Source organism: Helianthus annuus, chromosome 16, assembly GCF_002127325.2.
Source record: "Helianthus annuus cultivar XRQ/B chromosome 16, HanXRQr2.0-SUNRISE, whole genome shotgun sequence".
Lineage (NCBI taxonomy): Eukaryota > Viridiplantae > Streptophyta > Magnoliopsida > Asterales > Asteraceae > Helianthus > Helianthus annuus.
This window is the reverse complement of record NC_035448.2, coordinates 38,430,815-38,440,193: the sequence shown is the minus strand read 5'-3', so window position 1 is coordinate 38,440,193 and position 9,379 is coordinate 38,430,815.

The window sequence follows — 9,379 nt, the reverse complement described above, 5'->3', positions numbered from 1 at the left end:
TTTCAGAAGAAGCTGCTTAGTGGCATCCTGTTTTTTGGTGTGATATTCTTGTTTGGCGGCATGTCATTGAAGATCAACTCTTGCTTCTTGCTTGATGCTATTGGTAATAATGGAGTCCAAAATAGCATTTTACACTTTCGTTGAACCCTTTCTTCCATGCCTATAATTATCAAGAAGAAAGCTCACATGATGGCATATCACTGTCATCACTCTCTTTTTCTTGAATATTTGTCCATCTCATCCAGCAAAATATTATTGAGTTAACCCTCTTAGAAAAAGGATCCATTTCAGTGAAAGCTTTGACATCTGTGGCGTTTTAAAGGGAGTGGTTTCTAGAGGATATGGCGTTTTTTTGTGTTTTTCTGGGTGTGATTAATTTCATTGTGTATAGACCCCTCTCTTATAGGAGTTTTTTGGCGCGTAGTTTAGGCGGGACTTTTTATTGTAATAAATGATAGTAATAAGGTAACTGTCTTTTCAGTTACTGTATTTTGTATTTACTGTGTTGATCAGCTTTTATCAGTTTTATAGGTTATAGACGTCACATCTTCTAAGTTTGGCGTTTTTTTTAAATGGCCTTATGCAGATGAACATGACAAAATACAATAACGGAGTAAAGAAAATAGTAAGGAGGAAAATATTTTTTGTTATTTATGGCGTTTTGTTAGGGTTAATCATTTTTAGTATTATTTTGGCGTTTTGCTAATAAAGATAGTAATATATCATTTAATTATCATAAAAAAAAGAAGATTACATATAAGAAAAAAAAGAGAAAAAAAAATTAAAATCCTTCGTCAGAAGGTACTTTATCTGAATAGTATCTATCACTTGTGTCATCTTCTTCCTCCTCGGAGTCTTCATCTTGATCTTCATGCATGTGATCACATTCACCTTCATCTGCAGCTTCTTGTTCCTGAAGATTCTGAATCCTCCACCTGAACATGTCTTGCATTAACTCCAATTTTGAGTCTATTTCTGTGTTGGTACAAGTGGCATTAGAAAAAGGTTTCATTGAACTTTACATTCAAAGTCTCTTCCACTGCTTTGGTCCGTGTATTAAACACTTTGTAGGCCTTAGCAGTGGATGAGTATCCCAAGTGATATCCCATATCGATTTTGGCTGCAAATTTTGAGATAGAATCTTTTAAGTTCAAAATGAAGCATGGGCAACCAAAAACTTTGAAATATGAGATTAATGGCTTTATTTTATACAGAATTTCATAAGCAGTCTTTTTGTGCCTGGAGTTGATTAACACTCTGTTTTGGACTTAGCAAGCAGTGTTTACTGCCTCTGCCCAAAAAGTTAATGGCAAACCTGAATCTGCAAGCATGGTTCTGGCAACCTCAATCAGTGTTCTGCTCTTTCTTTCAACAACTCCATTTTGCTCTGGTGTTCTAGGAATGCTGTACTGCCTTACAATCCCTTTCTTCACACAGAAGGCATCCAACTCCTTATTTTTGAATTCTGTGCCATTGTCACTCCTGAAGACTTTTACTGGAAGGTCAAATTGCTTTTCAACCTGTATCACAAAGTCTTGCAAAATACCTGCAGTCTCATCTTTGGAGTGTAAAAAGAAGGTCCATGTAAACCTAGAGAAGTCATCAACAATAACCAAACAATATCTTTTCTTTTTGAGACTCATGACTTGCACTGGGCCAAACAAATCCATGTGCAGCATCTGCAAACACTGGGTAGTTTTGGACTCTTCAATGGACTTAAAAGAGCTCTTGTGTTGTTTTCCTTTTAAACAGGAAACACAGTGTTCAGGACATGAATTTTTTTTTTTTGTGGTAAGCCTCTTACTAAGACATTTTTTGAAATTTCATTGATTGTTTTGAGATTTGTGTGTCCCAGTCTTTTGTGCCATAGCTCTGTCTCTTTGTTAGAGGCAGCTGAGAACAGACAGGCATCAGCTCTGGGACACTCTCTTGACATGTCAACAACATAAACATTGCCACTTCTTTGAGCAACAAGTTTTGTTGAGCCTTTCTTAATTATTGCTTCAATCTTACTAACCATTTCTGGTCCGACAATCCTACAACAATCCTTTGTGAAGAATGATCCAAACCCTTTATCACTCATTTGAGACACATTCAGGAGGTTGAATTTCAGTTATCAATAAGATTGACATTTTCAAATTTTACATTTCCAGACTTGACAGTACCAGATCCTAGAACCTTTCCCTTACTATTATTACCAAAGGATATATCACCCCCTCCATGAATTTTGAAATCTTGAAGAAGGGCTTTACATCCTGTCATGTGCCTGGAGCCTCCACTATCTACATACCAAAGACTATCTAAGTATGCAGAAGCTCCCTGCACATGAAGTAAAGGATTAGTTCAAAAAGGTTTCCAAAGCCAACAGGGCTTTGGATGGGGTCTCAACAGTGTCTGGGATGGAGGCAGATGCATGGACATTGGTTAGCTCAGGGGTTTGTACATTTTTGGGAATTTATTTTTCTAACCACTGTTGGGGGTCTTGACCTATCATCTATTGATAACCAAAAGGATGCCTGTTCACTTTTGGTTTAGAGGGCTTTTTGTAAGTCTCATAAACGTGTGGAATCCTTTGGTATGATGCTTTTTCCTTGCCTTTTCTGAATTGATTGGCTGGAGGTGCATCTGTCACCTGTACATCCCTTTGAACAGATGTTTGGTTCAGCTGTTTTGTGACAACAGTTTGGACAGGGATGAACAGTGGTTGTTTCTTGGTGAACTTAACAGATGATGCTGATGAACTTAAGGATGTTTTTGCAGTGTACTCTTTCTTCTTTTCATCAAAGTTTTTGAGATACACACATTCCTTAGTTTTGTGGTTATTTTTACCGCAGATGGTGCAGCTGGCAGCAGGTGAAATGTTGCTTGTTTTGTTTATATCATATGCTTTTAGATGAAAACAATCTTTTGTTAGATGATTCTTTTTTTTTTCACAGAATTCACAAAACAAGTTTTTGATCGTTTCTCTTTTCTTCCTTTTCTCAGATTCCTTTGCAACAGAGTTTTGAACCTCTGTTGGGATATCTTTGATAGGAATGACTCTTGCTTTTGGAGCTTTTACACCATCAGTGGTTGTGAAATCCATTGGTTTGAAATTTTCAAGGATATCACACTCATCAGACCATGTGGGTTTAAATTGGTATTTCTCAATTTCCTCAAAAGTTGAGGATCCCACAGATCTTTCCAGAGTAATTTTGTTACCAAGTTTGTTGGTTATTTTAACCTCTTGGCCATTTTTGTTGGTAGGTATGATTTAAGAAGAAACAGCTTGCATTGCAGCAGTGCTTGCAATGTCATCATATTTTCTATGACCTATACCAAACTTGACATTGCTTTTAAGCTGTTTCTCAAGCATAACCTCATACCCTTTGCAAGACTCCACCCACCTTTCACAGGTGATCTGGGTAGACTCTAACTCCTTTTTGCAAACTTGGTATTTTTCTACCATAGTTTGGAGTTGAGTTTTGGTTATGCTTTGTTCTTCTTTCAAACTGCTGATCTCTTTATCTTTTTCAGCCAATTTGTTTTTAAGTTCTTTCAATGACTTTTCAAATTTGACCTCATTAGACAAGATTTTATCTCTAAGGTTTTCATTCACCTCTTTAATGTTAGCAAATGCAAAATAATACAGTTGTCTGAACACAGTTTTTCAAGAACTTGAGGTAATACCTTAGCAGCAGCCATCATGGCACAATCACATTGATGATTATCTTCTTCATCAGCTCTCTCTTCTTTATTACCAGCTTTCTTCGGCTCTTCTTCCTCTTTGTCTTCTTTGGACCAAGGGTCGGTCAATGGTTCAATCAGGGTTTCTGAATTTTCTTCCAGCAGTAGTTCACCAGCAACTGCAGTCACCACTGCTTCAGCAACTTCATCAACTGTTTCAGCACTTAGCTGTTCACCTTCAGCTTCATCCCCTTCTGGTATTGACTCTAATGCCATCAAAAAAAATTCATCATTACAAGCATCATTAGAAGCATATAGAGCAAAATTTTCATCACTAAGCTCTTCAGGCATGCTGCTCCAATCAACAAAGCCTTGTGTGAAAAAAGCTTTGCTGATCTGGTTGTGTCACAGTTGGAGCAGTTGTTTGAGGTGCAGCAGGTTGCACTTGTGCCTGAGGAACAGGGGCTTGAACATACTGAATTTGTGGAACAGTGGTTTGAACATAATGCACCGACACAGGGGTTGCAGCATAATGAGCAGTGTTAACATGTGCTGCAGGGGCATATTGGGTATAGTGCATAGTGTTTTGTTGTTGTGGTCTAGGATTTGTGCTAGGGTGAGTTATTATGGGACCAGTAGTTTGACTCCTACATTCTCTAGCAAAGTGACCTAGCCTACTACACTTGTAACACTTGATTTTCGATTTATCCAACCCCACCCTTAAATTTCCATGAAGCCCTGGAAATTTTCTCCCTGTTCTTTTATAGAACTTGCTTGTTCTTACACTAAGCAAGGCCAACTAATGCAAGATGTCCATCTCCTCTAAGTCAGTGGGATCAAAATGTTGCAAAACATTCAGCTCAAAACACAAATTATCTGACATCTGGTTCTCAGTATTTGCTGTGAGAGCATAATTTGTAGAGTGAGAATCAGAGTTGACGAAGTTACCCCCAGCTGTTATGTCAATAAAATGATCATAACTCTGATCCTTACTACTACTGCCAGATTCTTCCTGACCAAACAGAGTTGTGCTGCCAAATGAATAATCATCAGCAACTTTACCAGACTCTTGCAACCTCTTTTTTTGGTTCAACTCCCTTTCGTAGGTCAGGAGTCTACCATGGAGTTGGGTCAGGGTCAGATCTTTGAATTCAGCTGAATTCCTGGTGACAAAAACAATTGTGTCCCATTTTTCTGGCAGTGATCTAAGGAACCTGCTATTTTGGCTTGCATTTGGAAATGTAACCTTAACAAGCCTTAGCTCACTGATGAGACAACTGAAACGTTCAAATTGTTGGGTTAGTGATTCCCCTTTGATGTGACAAAACGTTTCATACTGCTGATTCAGAATTTCCCTATTGTTTTCGATAACCTCCTCTGTTCCTCCGAACTGTTCCTTCAATGCATCCCACAATTCTTTTGCACTGTCACAATGTAACAGTCCAGCATAGATTTCGTTGGGGAGTGTAGAGGCTATGATGCTAAACGCTTTGGCATCCAGTTCAAACTTCTGAAAATCCAATTCAGTGTAACGTTCAGTTGGTTTAGGAACGGATTTTCTGGCGTCCTCTGCGCTTGGCACCATAGGAACATGAGGACCGAAAACGACAGACCTCCAACATCCAGTGTTTTGTTGAGCGAGGATGTGACGCATCCTTCGCTCCCAGATGTTGTACTCATTTCTTTTCAGCATATGTGGTTTAAACAAAGAGCCAATGTTATTTTTATCATCTTGAGATTGCGACATCTTTCCGGTTGTTTTACAGGTATTGATTAATCAACTTTATCGGTGATTAAATCTTACTCTGTTTTTCAACACAACGAACAAACGATCAGTATCAACAATTTCGAGCTGAACTATTTACGTCAAAATGATTGTTAGATCAAGTTTGACTGTCCATGCTCTGATACCAATTGTTAGGATCTGAGTTTGGATTGATTGTGATTTGTGTTTGAATTTAGATGAACAAATGAAAGAGTAGTGCAGCGGAATTTAATGGAACCAAACTTTTCACAATCAAACAGAAGAAATGCTATCAATCATACATTTTCTAACACTGAATCAAATGATTAAATTTATTTCTAAACTCTGATTACAATGTGTGTATGATATGCAAACTCCCCCTCGGCCTGAGCTCAGTGTTTGTTCGTGCAGGAAGAAGATGGTGAATGAGCTAAACAGAACAGTACAGAGTACTGTTCTATTTATAGGCACTTGCAAACCACTGAGCATCAAAGCTGACGTCACCATGAAAGTGACATCTGACCTCCTAACAAACTCTAACCTCTGATCTATACAAACACTGCTATGTTAACTACTGATATTACATTACAATGCATAAACTAAACATAAACTGCTGCTGCATCCTTCCACTGCTGTGAACCCAACAGTACCATGATCAGCAGAGCTTGAACCAAGGCAGTAGATTGAGCAGCAGTGCTTTAGTTCTTCTATCAGACTTTGTCTTGGTCAGTAGTTATAGGTCAGCAGATTGCATGATCAGCAGATAGGAGGCCAGCAGATGTTGAAACCACTTTCAAGGGGAGAGACTTGCAACCAGACATCTGCTTATTTTGAATCTACTGCTGTGATCCAGTTTTGGCTTTTATTATCTGTTCCTTTGGTAGGGTTCAATCCCAACATTATGCAATTCTTCCATGAACCCCAGTCGCTGCTTTGTCATGATGGTCTCTAGCCAGTAGACTTCCTACTCTCCACTGTCGTATGTAACCGTCACCATGTCTGTTTCATCATCAAAACACCATGATGTCATGACAGGGTCTGGCTTCACATCTCCTTTGATTGGTCTAAATTTTCTGGTTAATGCTTTCATAAGCATATGCGTTTCATAGCATTCGTTGTCTAGAGCGATGCCAATGGATAAGATTTGCCTTTATATCTGTTCTTCCATCTTTAGAATTTCCCTGACCGTCTTAACATACACCCTCCTTCTGTTGTCAAAATGGAAGACGTATCGCCTGATTCCCAGAGTGTATCTCCGTGTTGCCATTTTTGGCGTTTTGCTTAACTTGGCGTTTTTGGTTAACGATTTTTTTTTGCAGAAAATGGATAGATTGAAGTTATTATGGAAGCCATGGTTTACGTTTGTTTATATAATGATGTTTTGGCACGTAATTTAGTAATTTAGGAGGGAATTTCTTCTAATAAATGTTAATAACTGAAATTCAGTTATTTGCGTTGTTTCATCTTCCTTCCTGTAATATTCAACGCGTTTTATTTTTAATTTTTGGCGTTTTGTTTTTAATGGCGTTTTATTTTTTGTATGGCGTTTTGAATATGAGGGTAAAAAGACCCTTTTACCCTTAATGAAGCGCGTCCCACCTAATAATATTGATGTTATTTACGAAAACGCCACCGCGCAATCTAGTACATGGATTGTTTTCATCGGACGATCCATAATCGTTCTCACCGTTCTCACACTTTTCACCGTTTTCTCCAAATCCCGGCCCTATATATATATATATATATATATATATATATATATATATATATATATTAAGATCATGGGAAAACCCTTCCGAGTTGTAAGCACTTAGAGAACTCGGCTTTCCCGTGCGAGTTTTGCCCCTATTTTTTTCACACCCTTAGATTAAAATGTTACAAAAGACTGTCGTAAAAAAATATATAAAAAAATTCGAAGTGGTGTTTTTCGGCCCCTTATAGTAGTTGTAAAAAGCTGATAACATAAGCATGACATCACTTTTTACAACATTTAAAAAAAACTAGTTTTTTTGTTGGAAAATTTGATTTGTTTTAGGAGTTTTGGTATTTTTTTTTTGAAAAAACCTTTTGTAAGGCCGAGTTCTCTAAGTTCCCACAACTCGTATAAGTTTTCATTTTACCATAACCCTATATATATATATATATATATATATATATATATATATATATATATAGGGTGGGGTTCAGCTACAAAGTTCATTTTTCCTACAAAGTGTAAAAAATCATAAAACACCACAATTTCAACTATAAAACACACCCAACACCCACAAATAAGAGAGTGAAGCTCACTGAAACACAATATCCAAACTCTAACATTCTATAAAAACTTCAAACACATAATTGTAGAACTATGAATATAAAACAAAACATGATAATTAACATAAAACATAATAACGTTAGACATTCGTTAATCAAAGCCTTATCATCCAAAACACAACACAAAACCCACAAATATGGCGTTTTAGTAATCTTCACTTTCTTATTTGTGGGTTTTGAGTGTGTTTTATGGCTGAAATTGTGGTGTTTTATGACTTTTTACACTTTGTAGGAAAAATAGACTTTGTAGCCAACTCCCACCCTATATATATATATTATTTATAATAAAATATATTATTTGTAACAAAGGAGTATTTTTCTCTTTTATCTAAAAACTTAATGATGGATTGGATGGGGTTAACGAAGATGGATTATAATTGTTATAAAAGTGAAAATACTTATACTATTTTGACAATTTTTAAGCTAGTGGACTGTAATAGTTATTTTTCAACAAAATGAATTACACCTTTAATTTTTAAGATTAGTTGTTTCTTGTAATATTTATATTTACTATTAAGGTTATTGTAAAAATCGTTTTTTTTTTTGTTTTTCATGAAGTGTAAAGAGCGTGCGGTATACAATTTGAGATGGTGGCTGGTCGGGGAGCTGGGAACACTTCATCACCTCTCCCTTCTCGTGAAATTTCAGAGCTCCCGACCTCCTTGTGCATTTCTTTCTTTTTCTCACTCTCTTCTTTCTTTCTTCTCTTCTATCTAATTTTAAAATAATATATAAAAAGGGTGGGTAATGATAATGTGGGTGAGGGAAGGAAGGAGTGTAATGCATAGCCTAGATGTGATAGTTTATTGTATCAAATAAGAGAAAAAGATTGCTTAATGACAAGAGTATGATTGATAAATCAATAGAAAGTTAAATACGTAAAGAAAAAAAGTAAGAAACAAGAGTTACATACAATTATCCTCGGGTTTGGCAAGACTCTTTTACACCGCTAGTTAGATCTTAGAATTTGTAGTAGATTGATTTTTTAGTAATAAAAATAGTAACAGTAGTAGTAATAGTAGTAATAAACCATAAATGATTAAAAATGACCATCAGTCAAAATGAGTTATGCTTAGATGGGTTAGCGAAAAGAATGTATAATAAATTATTGAGTCAAACTCAGGTATAGATTTGATGATAAAACTGGTAATTGATATCCTTAGGTATAGTTGTTATCATCTCCATAAGTTAGTCACTATATGAATTTAGTGATATAGTAAATACTAGGTTATAGACCCGTGTATTACACGGATTAAAAATAGAAATTGTGTAACTTTATAATGTCGGCATAAATTTAGATAAACGAATTATTTTTATGCATACAACATTTCACATAACTTAGGTATTCTTTCTTCGTCGTGAAACAATGAAAGCAGCCGATCATTTACATTCTTTATAACTTCATTCGTTGGTGCAAGTATAAGTCTATCTTAAAAATACTCAGAATTTTTGAAATATTAAAGAATATTAGCGGTGGTATGGTATTTTATGGTATAATAGAAAAGGTAAACTACGATGCTTTGATAAAGTTAAAATTGTTATTCATGATGATGTTTATAAACTACCATTTAGAATTTAGATGAACACAAGGATAGCTTGAGATTAATTGTTACTCTTGTTTTCTGAATTTTGAAATCTTGATATGCGTTTTAT